Raw genomic sequence first — 21,759 nt, 5'->3', positions numbered from 1 at the left:
AAGGATTTCTCTTCACATCTTGAAGTTTTACGAAAAGTTTTTGATAAACTTTTACAAGCGGGGTTGACAGTTAACAGAAACAAATGTGAGTTTGTGAAGAGTCAGTTGAGATTTTTGGGATATCTTGTCGACGAACATGGTCTCCGAACAGATCCGCAGAAAGTTGAGTCGATGCTGAACTATCCAACTCCGAAGACAGTCAAAGAGGTTCGTCGTTTTATTGGAATGGTCAGTTGGTACAGGCGGTTTATTCCAAATTTCGCTTCTCTAGTTTCGCCCATCAGTCAACTAACTCGCAAACACCAAAAATTTGTCTGGTCTGAGGAAGCCGATTCTGCTTTCTTGAGAATTAAGGAGTTGCTGATTTCTACGCCCATACTCAGTTGTCCGGATTTTTCGAAGGAATTCATTTTGCAGTGTGACGCTTCACAGGTGGGAATAGGTTGCGTGTTGACACAGAATTTGGAGGACGGTGAACACGTGATTGCTTATGCCAGCAGAGCCTTGACTTCTCAGGAATCCAAATTTTCAACCACGGAACTGGAATGTTTAGCAGTCTTATGGGGAATTCAGAAGCACCGTTGTTACGTTGAAGGAGTTAAATTCAAGGTCATTACGGATCACTTTTCACTTCTATGGCTTCATAAACTTCAAAATCCTTCAGGTCGCTTAGCTAGGTGGTCTCTCCAATTACAGAATTTTGATTTTGAAATAATTCATCGTAAGGGTAAATTGAACGTGGTACCCGATGCCTTATCAAGAGCGGTAGCGTATATTGACGTTACTCAAGATGATTATGATCCATGGTATGAAAAACTTCTATACAAAATCCGTTCCGTGCCAGAAAAATATGTTAAGTGGTGTGAACGGGAGGGAAAACTTTACAAGCTGGTGAAGTCGACTTCATCTTCTGATCCTGACCATGATTGGAAATTACTGGTACCCAAATCTCTTCGGAAGAAAGTTTTCATGGAATGTCATGATGCTCCAACTTCAGGACACCTAGGGTATTTCAAAACAAAAAATCGAGTTGCATCATTATATTACTGGCCTAAACTGAACGTTGATATAGCAAAATATATAAAGAATTGTCAAGTCTGCAAGTCTCAGAAGCCTGAGCAAAAACTACCATTTGGTCAAATGAGTGCCCGAGTAGTATCTCGTCCATGGGAAGTAATCTGCTCTGATCTTATAGGTCCACTTCCACTCAGTAAGAAGAAAAATCGTTTCATTTTTGTTGTGGCAGATTTATTTACCAAATATGTTTTACTTTTTCCTATCAAGTCCGCTACTAGTCAAGCCATAGTAAATCATATGGAAAAAGATATTTTCATGATATATGGTGTACCTGAGCGAATAATTTGCGATAACGGTCGCCAATACGTAAGTAATCATTTTAAAAAGCTAGTTTCCTCTTACGACTCTCACATACAGTTCAATGCTCATTACCATCCGCAAGCAAATCCAACTGAAAGAGTTAACCGTGTTGTGAAAACCATGATCAGGTCATTTATAAAGGATAATCATCGCACTTGGGATGAAGATCTTCACAAATTCGGATTTGCTTTACGAACCGCAGTGCACGAAGTCACGAAATATAGTCCTGCTTACTTAAATTTTGGACGTGAGTTATATCTTTCGGGAAAAGTTCATAATAAATTGGGTCCAAATATCGAAAATACCGAATTTGAATTTGCAGATAGGCAATGTTTAGCTGACCATGTCAAAGGTTTAAGGGAAATTAATGATTTAGTCAAGTCCCGGTTAACTAGTGCCTACGAAAAGAGTGCGAATCGTTATAATTTCAGGAGACGACCACTCAATTTGGAAATTGGTCAAATAGTTTGGAAGAAAAACTATCAATTGTCCGATAAGGCGGCTTATTTTGCGTCAAAATTAGCGCCTAAGTTTATAAAGTGCAAGGTAGCCCGGAAAGTTTCTCCTAATGTATATTCACTGACTGATTTTGTATCGGGTGCTTTTTTAGGTAATTGGCATATTAAAGATATCAAGTTAGATTAAAAAAAAAAAAAAAAAAAAAAAAAAAAAAAAAAAAAAAAGAAAAAGAGTATATATGTAAATATATTTTTTTTTTTTTTTGGGGAAGTAAAAGGGGAGTTTGTAACGTGTTTTAATGAATTATAAAAGGTTTTAAAATACTAGGGTACCGCCGCGAAACAACACTCGGTATGTATAGTGAATTTCCTCACACATGCGAATTCATTTATTTCGTTCGCCGGTCAAAATGAGCGATTTCAATTGGGAATGCGAATTTTATGGGAAAAAAAAGTAGGTACGGAAAAAAAAAACCGTATCGGATGTTTCGGTCGACCGAACAGTGACTGTGTGTATTTTGGATAGATTGGATGAATAGTGCATATTATGTATCGTTATTAACGGATTTTTCACTATTGCATTCCAAATTGGCGAAGTTCGTTTTGGATTATAGTATTTTCTGGATATCGCCGAATTTTCTTTAGTAATAGAGGATAAGTCTATAGAATATTAATATTCAACGTCTCAGGGTTGCGTCGGGTTTTTGCACATGAGGCGTTTTATGATACTGTTTCAACTTGTATTTCCAATTCTCCCGAGGAATAGGATTTTGTGGTAGTCTTCGAGGTGATAAAAGGATTGGATAATTTTTCCTTTGTCTGGGATCAAACATAAGACAGCTGATACGGGAACGGAGGAAGTCTCACCCTATCTCGTGGAACGTCCCGATAGAATTCGCTTAAGGATCCATTGATAAGTACCACCCAGTGGATGTTTCTTTATTTTTTGTCTATTCGCGCACATAAGGAAAACACTTGCTGTGTGGGAACAAGCCGAGTATTTTTTCTTAAAGCCTCCTAGAATTTATATATATATATATGTATATATACCTATATTTGGTTACCTTGATTTAGTTTTACGAATAAGTAGTTGCGTTCTGAAATAAAGGTTGATTTTTATCGACTTTATTCTGGAACCTTTCTCTCGAGAGTTTTTTTTGGCCTTTAACCTCTAAATTTTGTATAATTTGTGTTACAAAATATTTACTGTGCTATTATAGAGACATATTTATACCATTCACCTATTTTTATTTCAACTAACATATAGGTTGGCAAGTAAGCCAATTGGATTTAGTGATTTCAACTCTAAGAGAGGTGTATGTTATATTTTTTCAAATCACTTGGCGCCCTCTCATACCATTTTTTGTGTCTAATACTAATAATAAGACCCACACCCGACTCCACTGAGATATTAGTCGGTGCATACACCTAAACTGTTTTATCGCTTACTAAGAAAAGCCAAAAATCACGTAACAACTTTTTGAAAATATCTGAGTCGATCATCCAAAGAATCTCATTGAGATACTTCGACTTAGTCAAAAGAGGAACTGTCTTTCTAATGTCAGATCAAAACCTCTTCAAAAAGTAAATTACTTTTTAAAATTACCTGAGCCATTCAATCACGCAGAACTTTCTCGAGACATCGAAAGTGTCCCCTCGAGACACCTTGACCTATCCAAAAGTGGAATTGTGCCTGTAATAGAACACAGATAGTGCATGTCATGACACAGCGCAATTCCAATCTTGACCTACCTTACCAACCCGCTAAGATTAATGACATTGCGTTTCCTAAACACAAATATACTTCACACCGTAGCTCCGTAGTGTCTTCATGTAAATCGTAAACACCGTTGAAATCGATTAAATCTTTCAGTCAATGTACTCCTTGTTGTTGTAGCCATTCACGTTCATCTCAAACGGCTTTCTATATTTTTATTACTCAATCTGGGTCAGTCTGGTTTATGACTTGCTGAGTTGAGGAGGAAGTTTGGTTCATTTTGAATTTCATTGTCACTCAATTTTTAAATTGGTATTGTCCTGCAAGAAGAGTTTGGTGGCGAATTTTCAATTCAAGTTTTCATATGGCGAAAGTATATGATATGAGATTCTTCTATGTTGAGTCTGAACTATAGTAGTAAATATAATACATGAAAGCTCTGAAATGGCGACGTGTCATTTTTGAAGCCTAATGGTATGCGATAAAAGTTCTTGTCAATTTTTGTGAATTTCTGACAAGAAAATCAAGCGCGCTGTCTTGGAATTTCCAAGTCAAAAATGATGAAACTAATACTTTCAGGAATAGCTAGTAGATGAAAAAAATAGTAATCCATGTATAACACGGCAGTATTTGAGCATATATGGTATACGTAATATATTTTAGTCGATCACGGGACGAGATTACGTCTAATTCCCAAGTGATCTATTATGTCCTTACGGCATAACTCAAATGTTTATTAATTTTTATGGTGAACATTTTTATCGAATCAATTAGGGATTTTACCTTTTCAAGAAGGTTCCTCAGCCCCTAAATTTCTGAAGCTACGTCCAAACATCGATCATAACCTGAAATAAGTTTTCCCAACAGTGTGTATTTTAATATTTTTCTAAACTATGATTTGAAATTGATATGTCCGAACCTAAATAGTATAGCACAATATTTCAAAAGTTATATTCAGAGATCAATGTGAGCACCTTCTTGAATTCTGAACATATTTATGCCAAATCATCGATTTACAGGTTGAATTAGGCTGAAACAATTTTACCGTTTCTGTCGATGAAAAATTCTTATAATAGAAAGCATGTTCTTAAAAATCGCTTTCACCGGTATATCCTATTTTATTGAAGTTTTGTACCGCTTCTTTAATTTGCATAAGTTACGACTTTCAGCCATCAGAATCTTCCTTGAATACTCAAGATTGTTAACCTTCAAACAATGCAAAACAAGAAATGTCAACGTACCATTTATTAACAATTCTGCCATAGCGCTGCACAATTCTATCTGTATGAAGACAGTGGATGAGATATTTTGAAATGAAAGAGATAGCGAAGGTTGACTACTTTTTTGTGATTTGAGAAGTGAAAAAATCAGTTCAGACTTTTGAGAAATACATTTGATTTTTGAGAATGTCAAAGAGGAATAGAAATGATGATTAAAAAAAAACGTTCTTTAATATTCACATTTAGTAGCAAAACAAAATTGTTAATCAACAAATGCATTTTTGAGCAAAAACATTTTTTTTAGAAATCATAATATTCATTACTGATAAAAATTCCCTCAAAAAAATTACAAATATATTTATAACAATTTTTCAAACAGATAGAGCTGAAAATTATAAAAAATCATTTTTATGTATCTTCAAATAATAAGAATACGAATAAATTTGAATATTAGGAAAAAAAAATTTTTATTGCTTCAATTGAAGTTTTAATTCTGAAACGTTTTTGATTAATAATAACAGAGTAGAAAATAATTTTTTTTTATTTTTTCAACGGAAATCTTTTTTGAAGGCTTTCAAAAAAGCTCCAAGAAGTGAACAAAATTTGAGGTATTCAGTTTAAAAATTTTCAGGGTTTTTATGTAAATATAAAAGTTGTAAAAATTAGTTAATTGACTAAAGTATATCTACTTAAATAATCACGGGAAAAATGTTTTTCCATGGATTTCCGTTTATTAAAGTATCTTGAAGGTATGAGAATTTTTTTTCTCAATAATGATATTTTATGGGTTAAAATATAATAATTTTAATAATTTCAATTGTTCAAAGGTCCGTATCAGTCAGCGATTGCAGGACGCGCATCGCCCGCTTTTAGCCCTATTTTCGCCTCTAAATTAAAATTATAAATATTGGTGATAGAGTTCCGGAAGGTGGGACTTTTTTTTTTTAAATTTCCTCGTCTTTGAGGATCTCTTTTCAAATTTCCGATATTTTCAATATATTTCGAGATATTTGCAAAAAAACCACACCCTCATTTTTTTTACTAAATTTTTTCATAACTTTTGTAATTTTCTCGAGCCCCTCTTGAAATTTTTCAAAATGTTGCTAGAGGTCATTCCGAATCGAATGAGCGCTAGATAATAATTTTCAGTGCCTTTGGGCAGAAGTTTCAAAACCAAACAGTTGACGTAATATAGAAATTTATGCTTACACTTCTGGCGTCAATATTTTGATCGGTTCCAGGGTTATGCCATGGTCTTCTTTAGTAATAATCTCCAAATGTTTCAACTGCAACTGCAGCGGTTATCTTCAGTGGCGTGCTCAAAGTACTCTTCTTACGTTACAGTTGACACGTCCTCACCACCTGTGAGGTAGAGTCTGGAGGCGCGTTTTTTGCGTGGTACCCCCCTTAATCTACGAACAATTTCTAGGCGAGATAATATTGAGCATAATTATATTCTTAAAATGTTGTTTTCCAGCCATTAAATTAATATTACTGGAGTTTTTTTCCAACACCAAACCGTTATTTCAACACCTCGACACGTTTTTCGATCACCAAGTGATCATCTTCAAGAGGAAGATGAAACTAAACATACTTACAAAGTTATCCTGATTCATACCACAGACACCTCTTCTGAGTACCTGCGTCTGAAGTGTCTTGAAATAATTTCACAATATTGCCTTATTAATTAGTCTCCAATTAATTTTACAGCCATTGCTTTTTCATTTTTTTTTTTGATGGTCCAGGCTGCGGTGCAGGATCTAATTCAGTATCGAAGGTGAATGTTTGCGGAATTACGGGAGTTATAATTGTCATCATTATGGGTAATTTATCTTCGATTTAATTTTCTTCTTCGATTATTTTGATATTTTCAAAATTACTGCAGGTTTCACCAGAACAATTGAGGCACACAACAGAACATTTGAGATCTGCTTTCCGGCAACCACACATACTTCCACAGTTTCCCTCGCATCTGCAGAAAATAATTTCAGAAGATCGGGTGGTGCTGGAGGCCTGGAAGTTTGGATTAGTATCCGAATTTTTCAATGCATTTGCAGGCCCAATCTTCAAGATCATAGTGTTAACCGAGCCACGACTGAACCTGAAGATGCACTCAGAGACTGTGGAAACGGGCTGCATCTTCTGTTGGAGGGAGCGATGATAAGTTGAATATATTTTTGTTTACTGTCTTGGCTAATCGTTTGTATTTCATGCTGTCCAGAAAATATCTTTATTTCCAACATATAAAGAGACAAGGAAACATCGTTCTCCACCGATAGTGAGCAACCCGGCTTTCTCACTGAGGAATAATACTTACTCAGAAAGTTTCTGCAAAATTTTGATCAATTTAAAATTGCCTGTATTATAAGCTGGTGATGTTGTGTCGCATCCTGAAAAAGTATGGAGAAACAGCAAATTCTCTGCAATGACGTTCCAGTAAATAAAATCTGGATATTGGGACTGAAAAAAGCATGGAAAAACTTGGATTTCAATCCAAACTTCCAAGCCTCCAGCACCCCCCAAACTTCTAGAATTAACTTTCTGCAGATGCAAGGGAAACTGTGGAAGTATGTGTGGTTTCCAAAAAGCACCCCTTTTTCCAAGATGGCAGTCAGGGGACAAGAGTTGCAACCCCACACACTTGAACTTGAGCCTTATTAATCCCCCCACACATAAAAAATAATGAGTCCTCCAAAAAACGGAACCCTAAATGTAACTATTCAATGAACTGATTGTAAGACACAGCTGTCAATATTTATCTCACTCTTCTCGAACAAATATGTTTGTTAGACATGTAAGTCTCATACACATGTGTTCTTTATGAGACAGTCATCTTCTAGTTAGAATCTAATCTAAGTTGTGAGTAAAAGAGAATACAAATGATCAACATTGAATAATTGCCATTCTGCTTAGATCTCCCAAACGAAAGTATATTTCTCATGACCTTTTCGTTGATATGACTCCGAGAATTTTTGCAATTTGATATTGAATTTTGTCACTATTATATCATTTGAGATCTCGAAACCTCACCACTTTCGAATTTTAAGAGTATCTGCTACTTTGGTCACCTCAAACTCTGCTTACCTACTAACTATTTTGATTAATTTCGACGCTGTTTTTTCTGTAGCATATGAACCAATTTTGTTTTTTCATATTTCATGTTTACTCCACTCCAGGTATTGAACTAGCTATACCTCTAACCTCTGTTTTATTTACAGCCGAATTTCACACCGATCATTGCGGCCAACCTTGATGTCATGATCGGGCCGATATCGGACAGAGGACCAGACGGTGCCAAACTGGTTTCAGATTCAATTTGACTTGACCGAAGAAGAATCCAACACATCCGGCCAATGTATGCTGTCCACCTAATCCAAATAAGGTTTGGCGAATTCATTCAATATACTAGCGTATGAAATCTAATGCAGAAATTTTAAATATGTAGGGTGATTCACGTGAGCTGTTCTGGCACTCCTATAAGTTTTTTATTTTCTAGAAGGAGTGGTTTCAATAATTTCTTGTGAAATCAACTACTGCAATGTGTATACCATTCAAAGGCGTTTGAAATCTTTTAAATGTGTCGCCCCCGGTGAAATTCTGCATTGCCAATGCAGCTATATGAAGTGATACAAGATGCTTGCTATTTTGCTATATATAATTACTAGTTGAGCCTGCAAACGTTGTTCTGTTATCTACATTATTTCTATGCGATATCAAATTTGATGCCAGATAAAAAAAAACTAAAAAGAAAATCTGAATAGGGACACTCTAATCACCTAGCGGTGATCAATGCTCATGCCTTCAAAATAAAAACAAAATATTTCATAAAAATCGTTTTGGAGTGCGACCACAAACATCGCAATACGAGATTTTTTATATATTATGTATTAGATTTATATGATGGTGCTGGGAAATGTATATGACTTTGGGTTTCAAATGAATGAAAATTGTTCAATTGTTATAAAATTCGAGTCAACCTTCTTCAGGAAAATGTCGTAATGAAGAAATTGACATTATTTCCTTAGTTTTGTCGGGACTGGTGATGGGTGAATTATTAATCAGACGGACACAGCATTTATAAATAATAAAATTTGTTAATAACACCAACAAAACGACAAACAGAAAAATAACAGTGTAACTTCGTGGCGAGGAGATTGAGAATTCGAATTAGTTCCCGGCCGAACTCTCAGAACAGAATGAATGCCTGCATCAGCTAAATAAAATATCTTCCCAGTAACTCTTGAAAAATCACCACTGGTCGGGGTCATAAATAGTCAAAAGGGCCAACCACTTGTGCCCGAATTCTTTGTCTAACTTGATAAGAGTGTTAACGTTTAGTACCTACTCAAAAAATCGGAAATGTTTTGGTTCTAAATATTCATCTGTTTTTCGGCAATAAGCTATCGTCTGGTGAGAAAAAAACATTCCAATGATATGTGATGAAAAAAAATACGAAACTGATAAGTGAAAATGAAAATAAAAGAATTAACATAAAAACCCTAGCAGATGGATATTTTGTACGACTGCTCGATAATTCAAGTATAGAAAGTTAATTTTCTAACAAAAAATTATAATACAGAATTAAAAATCATTAACGAAATAAAATGTTTCGAAAGTAAATAGTTGTAGAAAAAATCCTACATTTTTTTGAGTTTGTAATGAAGGAAAAGAAAAACTATTACATTATAGTTGATTTGTTTTACTCGTAGTTGTTCAGAAACTACACCTACAGTAAGTGGGTATACTTGAAGACTGGATGTGAATCGAATCAACTAAAAAAAATTCGAGAGGCCAAATAGCCCGAAACCGGTCTGCAAGTGTGCCCGTTCCAATAATTGATAATCGATTCCGGCAGTCGTATCGCCAGAAACATAAAGTGCATAAATCCTGCACTGACACCTGTCGGATATAATCCAACGCCCTTCGTGGTATTAGCCAGGGAAGTAGTTGCTTTCTGATAGGTGTCAGTCCATGAACCTACTGTGTAGGAAATGAAAGACTGGCCTGAACGAATTGTTCCTTTAGGTGATTCAGATCAGAAATTAGTAAATAATCAGTAGTTATTATTAATGTAATTCAAGGATAGCAAAAGCGGACAAAGGAACCTTCTGGGATAGATGCTTGGCTAATGAATGAGAACCTGACTTATGGAAACGTTAATATGAGAAACCAAATAAATGCCGATGGATAAACCGAACTGAAAATTAGTGAGAACGTTTTTATATACTTTTTGGGCTTTAAGGACTTCCATTTTTTCAGTCTTTGTTACGATAAAATTTTGCTTTGTTATAAATTAAACAATTTATTCATACTTTTAATAATCGGTTAGTTTATTCATTTCCACATGCGAATTTATGTATATTTAAACCTTTCTAACCCGCCTATGACACCGACTAGGTCGGTAAATAGGTTGTGTTCCTTTTTTTCTCACACCCAAGGACATAAAGATAAGGACGGAAATTTTGGCGAAAAGATATTTTTCGATTGTGAATTGCTGAATGAACTGATTGCCTGGTTAAATTATTTCGCTCGTTAACTACCTAGAAGGGATTTTCGAATTTTCAGCCAACTGTGGTTCCTTTTTGATATTGTGAAGTTTGGAGTATTTTGGGACAGTATCGGAAACCACCGCTGCAAAAGCAGGATTTTTATAAAAAGGGCAAATAGTCAGTATTTTCTCTCAATTCTCAGAGGACGATCTTTGTCTGTTTTGTGTTGGAAACACCCTCGATTATTAGGAGGTTAGTACAGTATTTTCAAACAACCTTGTTCAACTCAGCTATGGAACTCATAATAAATTTTGTCCTTATTTTTCTTACCTTTTGATTACGATGTTGTCATGAGAATATTTTTCTTCAGGGTGTTAGAATATTCCTAAGAAAGGCTTATTTGCATCAGCTTGAATTTGGGAAATTGAAATCGATTGCCAGATCAGTCTTTTGAAGAAGTTTCCTGATCGTTACCTTTACTAATAATTACCACTGGGAATATTAACAGATTCCTACTACATCCGTATCCACCGATACTGCCGGATCAGTATTCATTCCCTGGCAGCTTACGAAAAAGGAGCACCCAAAAAGCAGCTAAGTTTAGACTAAGTTGTTTGAATAAAGAACCCGGTGTTTATTTATTTCCTATAATAAAATGTACAAGTTACCTCATTGAGATGAGTGGTGTAAGCTTTTACGTGACATCACATATTAGCACATATTAGCGAATGTATTATGATAGTAGTAATCTAGCAATTGAAGTGAGGAATTGGCAAACAGAGGGGTCACTGTATTTCTTTTTTTTATTATTGTAATAAACTTCCTTAGTAATTGCAAATAGAATTATTACTTTCATGAGAAGTTAAATATTTCAATAGTGTGCTTCCCTAATAACTGGGCAGTTTTCCGGTTTTTAACTGGCCAACAAAAATTGGTGGCGCTTCCCCATTTAGTTAAAAATCATTGTTTTTTTTAATTAGTTGCACCCACGACTTTGTGCAAACCACTGACCTAGTCGGGCATGTTAGTGGTGTTTTTGATTTTCGGCAACCCTATTGTAAATTTAATTATCTTGTTCAAAAACATCGCGTAGCATCTTGTTCTGTGTACTAGTTTGAACAGGATCTTTGTTGAATATTTGGATACAGATTGTTCATAAATTGCTAACCACCTGTGATCTAGTACCTCACATTCACCTAAGATAGATTAGATTGAATAAATACTTCATTATATTGACAAGTTTTGGTGATCAATCTGCCCTACTCAAATAGTTTGGAAAGAAGAGGCAGTTAACTAATAGGCATTAGGTGTGATAATTCTGATACTTTGTCATATTTTAGCATTGTTAGAACAATTCGGATAGTTTATATTCATGAAATGAGAATCTATGGAATTAATGGTACATAATGGTGCTGGAAGGATTGAATTTAGTTTGGAATTCGTAGTTTCATCCCACAGTTGCCGAATTTCTAAGGAATAATTATTCCAGATAATCTGAAATTTTGATAGAGCCAATAGAAACGAAGCAGTATTACCACTTTGTGATGTTAACCTCTTGACTTATTAGTCAGTTACAGAGATGAGTTGGAAAGCTTGTTAACTCAGCAATAATGAGTGCCATTCAACTAACCACTTCACCAAAATGCTGTTTTAAAATTTCCATACTACACCTCAATGTGAGACAAGAGATGTACTTTCAGCTAGACGGAGCTTCCGTTCAAAGTTTTCGGATGGTTCGAGAGTGGTTGAACGAACATTTTTCATTACGTTGGATTGGTAGACATAGCCCAAATGAACAATGGCCCCCTCACTCTCCTGAAGTAACTCCGATGGAATTTTACTTCTGGGGAACTGTCAATAATATGATTCACAAGTCTAGGCCACGAAATTGACAGGAACTTTCTGAGAGAATACGGCAAGCCTGTCATGAAATAAGTATTCCAAAACATGGGAGAGTGGCCAATAATAATAGAAAAAGAATAGAAAAATGCATTAGAATTGAAAGCGGGTCAGTTGAGACAGGAAATATTTGAAACTGACTTTCGATGTTAATGTTTATTTCATTTCCTTTTGAATTGGCTTCAATAATTTCGGCCGATGTCTGTGTGGCTTTTTAGTAGCTAGTAATCAAAATTTAAATTTTTTGAAATGAATATAAGGTTTTTTATTCCCAATCTTACACAACCAATTAATTATAGCTTTCATCTGGTCTGGACTCCTGGCCACACTGGCCTGGAAAGCATTGAGGCTGCTGACTCCCTTGCAAAGGAGGGTGCTGCAAGCAGCTTCATTGGACCAGAACTTGTCATTGCTATCGCTTTAGGTTTGGCCAAACAAAAATTGAACACCTGGATGGCAAGAAGATTTAAGGACTGATGGCAAGAAAATTTAATGACTGCTGGCAAAATCTTCCAGGACTGGCTCACTTCAAGACGTCCATTCCCCCTTCGGAGCTTGAAACCAAACAGTTGTTGGACAACAGAAGGGATGAACTACGGTATCTAACAGGCCTACTCTCAGGTCACTGTCGTCTGAATCATCATATGCAGTCTCGTACTATCGGAAGACAGTGTGTGTCGCCTCTGTTTGGAACATGATGGAACAGCAGAGCATATACTTTGTGCCTGCTCCGCTGCAAACCGTATCAGGTTTTCAGAGTCTGGCAGAACCACACTCTTACCTGTGGCCCGAGCCACAATAAATCCTAGTGTTTATTTTATTTCCTGTTGAATTCGCTTCAATAAATGTTATTTAATTTCGACCGATGATCTGTGGCGAATTGATTATTTTCGTAGTTCCTTATTCAGAACCATTAATTGAAAATCGGACTTGAATATTGCGTTAAAATTTGGTATGAAGGGTCAAAATCGATTTCTAAGCAACTTTTTCGAAAGACTTGTTTCGGTGTCATCTATACGAAGCAAAATATCGAGAATTTGGACTTTATACAGGAACGCAGTAGGCTGGGTTTGAGAACATCACTCGAGCTAAGTATTGCCAAAAGTGCGGCCCATGCCTGTACCAAAAATCAGAAATCTGCCTTCACAAATTACTAAAATACAGGGTTGTCTTCATTTCAAGTGTTTTAACACTATATATTTTCTATATCTATTTTGCTTGTGTTTTTTTTCTGATATATTTTGTATCAAGTCTTATTTGAGAAATATTCAGAAATCATTGAGTATACAGTCATTTTGCCTAACATTCCGTTCACTCTAGCTCTCCTCAATTTCCACAAGATATACGGCCAATTTGAATATATCAAGTTCAGCTCATCAGTTTCAGTTTTCATTTCCATAACTTCCATTTCTCGCTTCAACCACTTCCGAACTCATAAAGTCGGTGCTATCGTCACCCCTGTTTCGTTCCTATGCGACGCAGGAATTGAGGAAGAACACTCTCAAGGGACGCAGAATAAGGAACTCTCAGAGGACGGTTCGTATTCTCCAGAATCCAGGGTTTCAGGAAATTCAGAATAGAGGAGAATGAGCTCCTATTAAAATTAACTTTGAATTACGAAATATTCGGTATGCATGTGTGATTGTCCTTCAATGTACGGGGTACCCAATATAAAGGTATCTTTTCATGGTATGAGTTTTACCATTTTGTAACTCCAGAACGGCTGCATCCATTTTCATGTCTTTTGAGCTGTTGGGAATAGCAGAATAACTAACAAAACATTGAAACATAATTATTTACATTGCCGCTAGCAGGAAGATCTAATCTTTCACAACAAAGCCGTGATGCAAGTAGACTGCGAAATATTGCGAATCAACCAACTGCTGACGAAGAATAAATTTATACTGCAGGAGCGCCGTTTTCAGTGTCAACTGTCTTTGCAGTAGTTTGGGAGGTAAATCCATTGATAATTCAGTTTACTTCATATGATGATTATTTAATGAATGTAAATAGTGAAAAATATCAAGTTTTGATAACAATTCAATGAAGTGAATTATGTATCATTGTAAATCCAAAATGGCCGCAGCTACAAAATGGCAGATTACATATTGTTTTACAACTACATCAAAATGGGTTCCAATAGCTTGACTAGTAGAATAGTAGTATAGTTGAAGAAAGATGTAAATTCAAGATGGCAGCAGCTACAAAATGGCAGATTACATATTGTTTTACAACTACATCAAAATGGGTTCCATTGGCTTGACTAGTAGAATAGTAGTATAGTTGAAGAAAGATGTAAATTCAAGATGGTAGCAGCTACAAAATGGCAGATTACATATTGTTTTACAACTACATCAAAATGGGTTCCAATGGCTTGACTAGTAGAATAGTAGTATAGTTGAAGAAAGATGTAAATTCAAGATGGCAGCAGCTACAAAATGGCGGATTACATATTTCCTGTGATATCGAGGCACTTAATGAAACGAACAGAATTAGAAGAATTGTGTAACAAAATCAGAAACTGAATACTTAAAAACAAAATGGGTAGAAAATTATATTAAACGTTTTTATTGAAAAAAAAAGATAATAATGATATAGATACTGTACTTAAAATTGAAAAATAATTCGGAAGGTTGTAGGTAGCAGTTTTCTCACCACTCTTCTCAGCAATCTATGGTATTGATCAGATGAAAAAATGATAAAATTGTTGAGCATAGTATTTACATATTAACCAAGGTTAGAATTACTGAAAATTGTATTTATTTATGTTTTAATAATCCAACGGGTATGATCTACTTACATGAGGAAATCACTATACAAATATCATATATTTATAGCTTGAATACAAAAAAGTTACACCAGTGTAATAAGAGAATTCGGACATTAATAATGTATTATTTGAGACGTTCAACATCATTACTACTGGGGTACCTTAAGTCGTGGTAACTGATAGAATGAAAAAAAAGGGCTGTAATTTTATTTAGGTTTCTTCTTGTTATCAAACTTCGTAAATGGGAACTGTTGAGATGATTATTGTATATTTTATAACACATTGTTATTTCAACGTCCTATTCCCTGAGATTATGAGTTTTCACATGAAATTATAATCTGGGTAGACTCCACATTTCTAAGAATATTATAAAAGCCATTGTATTCCATTTTGATTTTTTTCAAGTTATTTTTATATATAACAGTGGCAGATCCAGCCAGGGATCATGGAGGCGCTTCTTCGTTGGACACAGAAAATTTTTAATTATGAGGAAATAGTGTTGTTGTTGAATTACAGAAAAATCACTTTTTCCATTCAGTTTGTACTCCAAAACATTCATTATTGAACTGAAACAGATATCATTCTTTCCGAAAAAACTAATATCTGTTAAAAATATTCCATTTTCGAATTGAATGAAATTCCCATAGCCGATATTGAATCATCTAACCATATGATTGAGGGCTTTGTTTTGTAATGTCATCCATAACGATGCTAGTGAGGTGATTATACAAGTGTCTTGTCCCGAAACTTCGTAGTACACCATTGCGTACATGTTACTTTGTTTAAGTCAATGTTCATGTGGAAGTAGTTGTTTCTGAGGGACTTTTTTTGTTACTATTCAATGTCAGTGTGAAAGTAGATGTTTACAGATTGTGTCTGAAAGAAACTGTTGTGTATGATCTACAAATTTTTATAAACAGTTTATTGTAGTTATTTTTTTTTCCTTTTTTGGAAGTTTCCCACGTTTGTTGTGTGCAGATAGAGAAGTAGAAAGCCAAAGAACTTTTTCCCAAACTTAGTATCTTTCCTAAAAACATTCCCCTTTCAATTTGTATGATGAACTAATAGTATTTGACAACGCCTATCAGTTTGTCAACTTAACAAAAAAAAAAGTGATTTATTTCCAACAGGAGTACCCAGTTACAGGAAATGCTATTATTACCGAATATATATGGAAAAATTTAAAAAATAATGGAATATAGAAATGTATAGAAGTAAATGGTGAAACAAAGTATACAGGGTGTCCCTGGACTTCCTCTTTTCCTCTCGGGAATGTATAGATGGGGTCAAAATATCACCAGTACTTCATATAACTTTTTTTCCTAAAATCCTTCGTTACCAAGTAACGGGCCCTCGAAGTTACAAAATGAAAAATGTTTTTCTTTGATAACTTTTCAAGTGAATATTCAAAATCATCCAAATTTTGGTAATTGACTGAACAAATGAATTCCTTCGATGAGCTTTCATGCAGGAGTCAGTTGTTTTGCTACAAAGTCAGGAACGGACTACCCCCGATGGTCCACACCCCAAAACTTTGAAATGACAGATATTTTTCAATATTTTTCAACAAATTAAGGTTACTTGGAACATTTTAATGAATAAAAGTACTCGTGTGGAAAGTCGATCGGAGCAACGAGTCTTGATAAAAATGTAGTTTCACTCGACGACATCAAACCCGCTCGTCCACCATTATTTGAAATGAATAATTATCAAAGAAGAAATAATAATGATAACGTTAATTCAACAACATTTATCCTGAGATGTCTACCATTACTCGAAAATATTAGTTTTTAAGGAAAATGGAAATGATAGGTAAAATGTTCATAACGAATTTTTATAATGCAAACACGTTTAACTAACGAAACTCAAGAGCCTCAAAAGCAAACAGAAATGAAAAATCCGCTACATAAACTGCTCGATATGACCACCTTCTCTCTCTATACATTTTCTTAGTCTGCGAAGACACCCTCTCTGTACTTGAAGTAGCATTCCAGGGTCGTTTCGTATGGCTTCACAATGTAATGTTATTCTATTCAACAATGCATCTCTTGTGTGAATAGGTGTAGCGTAAACAAGGCTTTTTAGATGCCCCCACAGAAAGAAATCCAATGGATTTAAATCCGGAGACCGCGATGGCCATGAATATGGCCCACTTCTACCAATCCATCTATTGTGGAAAATATGGTTCAGATGGTCACGCACAATCAAACTAAAATGAGGAGGAGCGCCATCATGCATAAACCACATATCTCTTCGGGTTTGCAATGGAACATGTTCCAAAAGTCCATTCAAATCGTTCTGAATGAACTCCAAATAACGTTCTCCATTCAATCGGTCCTGTAGAACGAATGGTCCTATAAGATGGTTTCCTATGATACCAGCCCAAACATTCACGTTGAATTTCCGTTGGTGTTTGTTTTGCAATATCCCATGGGGATTTTCTTCGGCCCATATATGGAGATTATGAGAGTTGATAACTCCATCTCTACTGAAACCTGCTTCATCAGTGAATAAAACTCGATTAATAAAAGTCATATCCTCTCTTTGCCTATCCATGAACCAATTGGCATATTCCAGTCGTGCTGGAAAATCTTGAGGTGTCATGGCGTGTACCTTCTGGATGTGAAATGGGTGGAGCAGTTGTTCCCTAATTATTCTATGAATAGTGGACTTGGATGTATGGAACTGTTCTGATAGATTTCTGATGCTCATTGAAGGATCATCAGCGACGGCTTCCAAAATATTTTCCTCCAATACAACGGTACGTACAGTCCTAGGAGCGCCCTCACCACCTCGTTTTGGCAAAACTGTACCTACAATAATATCGAAATAAAACAACGTGCTCAAATTAATTATCAATTATTACATACCTGTCTCCCTCAAGCTGCGATCGACACGCTCGAATGTTTCTGTTGACGGTACCGTTCGATTGGGAAAATGCTCGGAATACAGACGACGAGATTCTGCAGCATTACAAAATGCTCGTCCATAAAATACATGCATATCTGCATATTCATTGAATGTAAACTGTTCGGCCATATCAAAAAAATTCAAAATATCCTATAGAATATTGACAATACAATGATAGTCATATGACAACGCACCACTCAACAAAACAAAATCGCATTCAAGTTTCTCATTTTTTATCAAAACTTTCTAAAAGGTTTTTTTGTCAACATCTGTGAAAGAAATGGAACATAATTATTCCCTGGATATTTTTCACCTGATCATGTGCAGCCGTTTTTGTAGTTCATTCGTTTGCTTTTTATTAGTATAGTAAATATATTTTCCGATGTGCGTTTTTTCAGCTAAATTTAGATTCGTGTTAAAGAATTTCTCCCATAAAATTATAATTATCAGTGAAACTCCTCAACAGTTTAGCTGTGAAGAAGAATTTGAAACATTCGAATGTTGAGTTTCATGAGATTCAGATAACTGATCAACACGAAACGTGATTATTCCACACGTATTATGTACATACAAAATATGGAATGAATTCGATATTTCATAGTAGAGTAGCTTGTTAGTTTAAAAACACCACGAATCTACAGAACTTGATATTTCTTTTGAAAAAATATCTGCTATCACAATTGTGACTTAAACTTCCATATAGGTACTGTACTTTTTGTTTACGACTTCATTTTAGCATACTTTGTATTATTCCTGTTATAAAATGTTGTTGAATTAACGTTATCATTATTATTTCTGCTTTGATAATTATTCATTTCAAATAATGGTGGACGAGCGGGTTTGATGTCGTCGAGTAGAACTACATTTTTATCAAGACTCGTTGCTTCGATCGACTTTCCACACGAGTACTTTTATTCATAAAATTGTCCAAGTAACCTTATTTTGTTGAAAAATATTGAAAAATATCCATCGGGGGTAGTCCGTTCCTGACTTTGTAGCAAAACAACTGACTCCTGCATGAAAGCTCATCGACGGAATTCATTTGTTTATTCAATTACCAAAATTTGGATGATTTTGAATATTCACTTGAAAAGTTATCAAAGAAAAACATTTTTCATTTTGTAACTTCGAGGGCCCGTAACTTGGTTACGAAGACTTTTAGGAAAAAAAGTTATATGAAGTACTGGTGATATTTTGACCCCATCTATACATTCCCGAGAGGAAAAGAGGAAGTCCAGGGACACCCTGTATATAAAATATTCATATACGTAGAATTTCAAAAGAGGAATGAAAAATTGAGTACATAACACAAGTTACAAATCATGCAATGTAGCAGTACTGACACGAATGTTATTTATAGTATTATTAAAAGTGATTGTGGATACATGATACCAACAGAGATTCGAAATGAATATCACAATGTTGACAGATTTTATTGAAGCTACTGCACATAAAATTCAATGGTGATCGTAGCATAACATTTATGCGTGATGCTTCGCAATAAAATTTCAAATTGTGTCGACCTTCACTTCTTGGTACTAAGAAATTGATCTCGGGTAATAGAACTGTACTATCAATATTGTTGTTAAGTAATTTATGCAAGAATTTTATATCAAGGATAACTCTCCTATTTTCCAAAGATGTCATATCAAATCGTGTCAACAAAATGTTAAGATCGATGCCTCTCGTGGGGTATTGTCCATCAACTTTTAGACATAAATATTCAGGAACTTCATCTGCACACTCACAATTGATTTTTTTTGGTAGTCGTATACTGGATTCCATAACACAGAGCCATACTCTAACTTAGATCTGGCATACGCAAAATTTAGCAATTTTAAGGTGGCAATACTTTTGAAGTTTTTACATTTCTGTTAAGGAATCCAAGCATCCTATTTGCATCAGCAGTCATATTCCTTATATGTGTTGTATATCTAATTCATGTTGTACACGTTGGCAGTCAGTAATGTCGTCGATTTTATAATATAGTTTCAGGTCGTCTGCAAATAGTAGGCTAGGAATATTCAAAGAGGTTGCCAAATCATTATTAGAAAATAAAAACAAAAGAGGTCCAAGATTAGAACCTTGTGGTACCCTAGATGTAATAATGTACTGAGTCGATTTGAAAGATTCATATTCAACGAATTGTTTTCTGTTGACTATAGTCCGTTCATAATTTGTTGATAGCTCACTGCAAGTTTGACCCTCATTAGAGAACTGAAATACAGAGAGGACAGCTAATATGATATAATAACAAAAACCAAACTAAAACTCTTGTATCTGAAGAAATACAATACAGCTATAAAACTTTTAATCCGAGTATGTAGGTATTTTGAGTGGAAATGAGTGACCAGTGTCGTAGAGTATATGATTAAAACATTAGTTACTTTAAATAAATAAATATATTAATATTCTTAAACTGTAGGTACTGTAAACTGTATTTTTATTAAAAAAAATTTCTTTATTTTATTCAAAAATAATAAGTTACTTGCAATTTGTAAAAGATACATTTATTTAATAAATACCTATTTTTAAATGATATAAACTACGATTACTTACAAAACTATTCAAATTCAAAATAAACAGGATCATCTTCGGAATCCGAGTCGTCTTGCAGGTTAATAATTAGCGGTTGTGTCTCTACAGTCGCATCAATTATATTGTCAAGATCCCACATTTTTTGTTCTTCTTATATTGCATGTCTTACTGCATCTCGCCAATTTTGTTCTGTAATATGTTGTAAAGACTCATATAACAATTCACGTACAGCTTGTATTTTATATGACTTATTTTTTCTAGCCACATAGCTTTTCATTTGTGCCCAAATGAGTTCAATTGGATTTAATTCGCAGTGGTAGGGTGGAAGTCTAAGGACTGTGATGTTTCGTCTTTCCGCCATTTTGTCAACTACGTATTTCTTGAACTTAGATTTGTGTTGCCGGGCAATTTTTAAAAGTTCTGCTTTAACCATTCCATCTTCGTAAGGCAGGGACTTATTCCGCAGCCAGTCGATGATATCCTGTTTCTTCCACGCAGTCGTTGGAAGTCTTTCAACTAGTCGTGAATGATAAGGTGCATTATCTAATACTATAATTGAGTTTGGTGGTATATGTTCAATCATCTGCTCAAAATACTCTTCGAAAACATCAGCTGTCATCTCCTCGTGATAGTCTTTTCTGCTTTTGGATTCAAATTCCAACAAACCATGCTTAGCAAATCCTTTTTCACTGTCAATGTGAGAAACTATTAATGTACTGCCTACACCAGAGGGTGGGGAAATACCAGTAGACCAACCTTCCATAAAGGCTTGCCTGGAGCTTGATATATTTTTATCTGTCTAAATTTTTGTGAGAGTATGACCTGCGTTTACCCACGTTTCGTCCTGATAGTAAATTGGCCTTCCTTCAGCCCGAAATTTTCGTATAGATCTTAGATACTTTCTTCTCCAACATATTATATCTTCTCGGTCAATCAAAAGTGATTTTCGGTCTGATTTCTCCCACCGGAAATTTAATTCTTTTAAAACTTGCCACAATTCGGTTCGTCCGACATGAGGCAAATCCGGGTCGTCTCTAACTTCTTGAAAAATTTTGTTTAAGTTGGGTATTTCTTTTTTGTAAAAAAATTCGTGAATTTTCCTTCGAATACCATTTTTGGCAAATTCATCAATTTCAATAGGTTTTCTCCCCCTCTTTAAGTATTCGTTTGTATTTGGGTTAGCTATACCTTTTTTTTTTCTTTCTGATACCTATATATTGTTGACTCCCCTACGCCCGTCATGTTGGCACAACTCTTGATTATGTTCTGAACAGTGTTTGTTGGATTCTGAGAAACCAGAGCATCGTGAACGTTCAAAACAATAGTCTTCTCTCTTGGTGAATAGACAGACTTACTGACTGTACGCAACAGTACCGGTGTA

General features: G+C 35.0%; 1 long non-coding RNA gene across 1 annotated transcript in view; it reads left to right on the top strand.

Annotated features, from left to right (window-relative positions):
- The window catches only part of LOC111507397 (uncharacterized), a 59,863-nt gene that overhangs the window by 15,835 nt on the left and 22,269 nt on the right, over positions 1-21,759 (top strand). The window contains exon 2 of the long non-coding RNA XR_012467965.1: positions 7,991-8,154. This is a non-coding gene — a long non-coding RNA (uncharacterized lncRNA). The remainder of the gene's footprint in view (positions 1-7,990; positions 8,155-21,759) is intronic.

This window comes from Leptinotarsa decemlineata, unplaced genomic scaffold, assembly GCF_025532065.1.
Source record: "Leptinotarsa decemlineata unplaced genomic scaffold, Ldec_3_MD MMD2_tig00026361_RagTag_RagTag, whole genome shotgun sequence".
NCBI lineage: Eukaryota > Metazoa > Arthropoda > Insecta > Coleoptera > Chrysomelidae > Leptinotarsa > Leptinotarsa decemlineata.
Note: the sequence above shows the minus strand (reverse complement) of the source record. Positions and strands in the feature narration are given on the sequence as shown.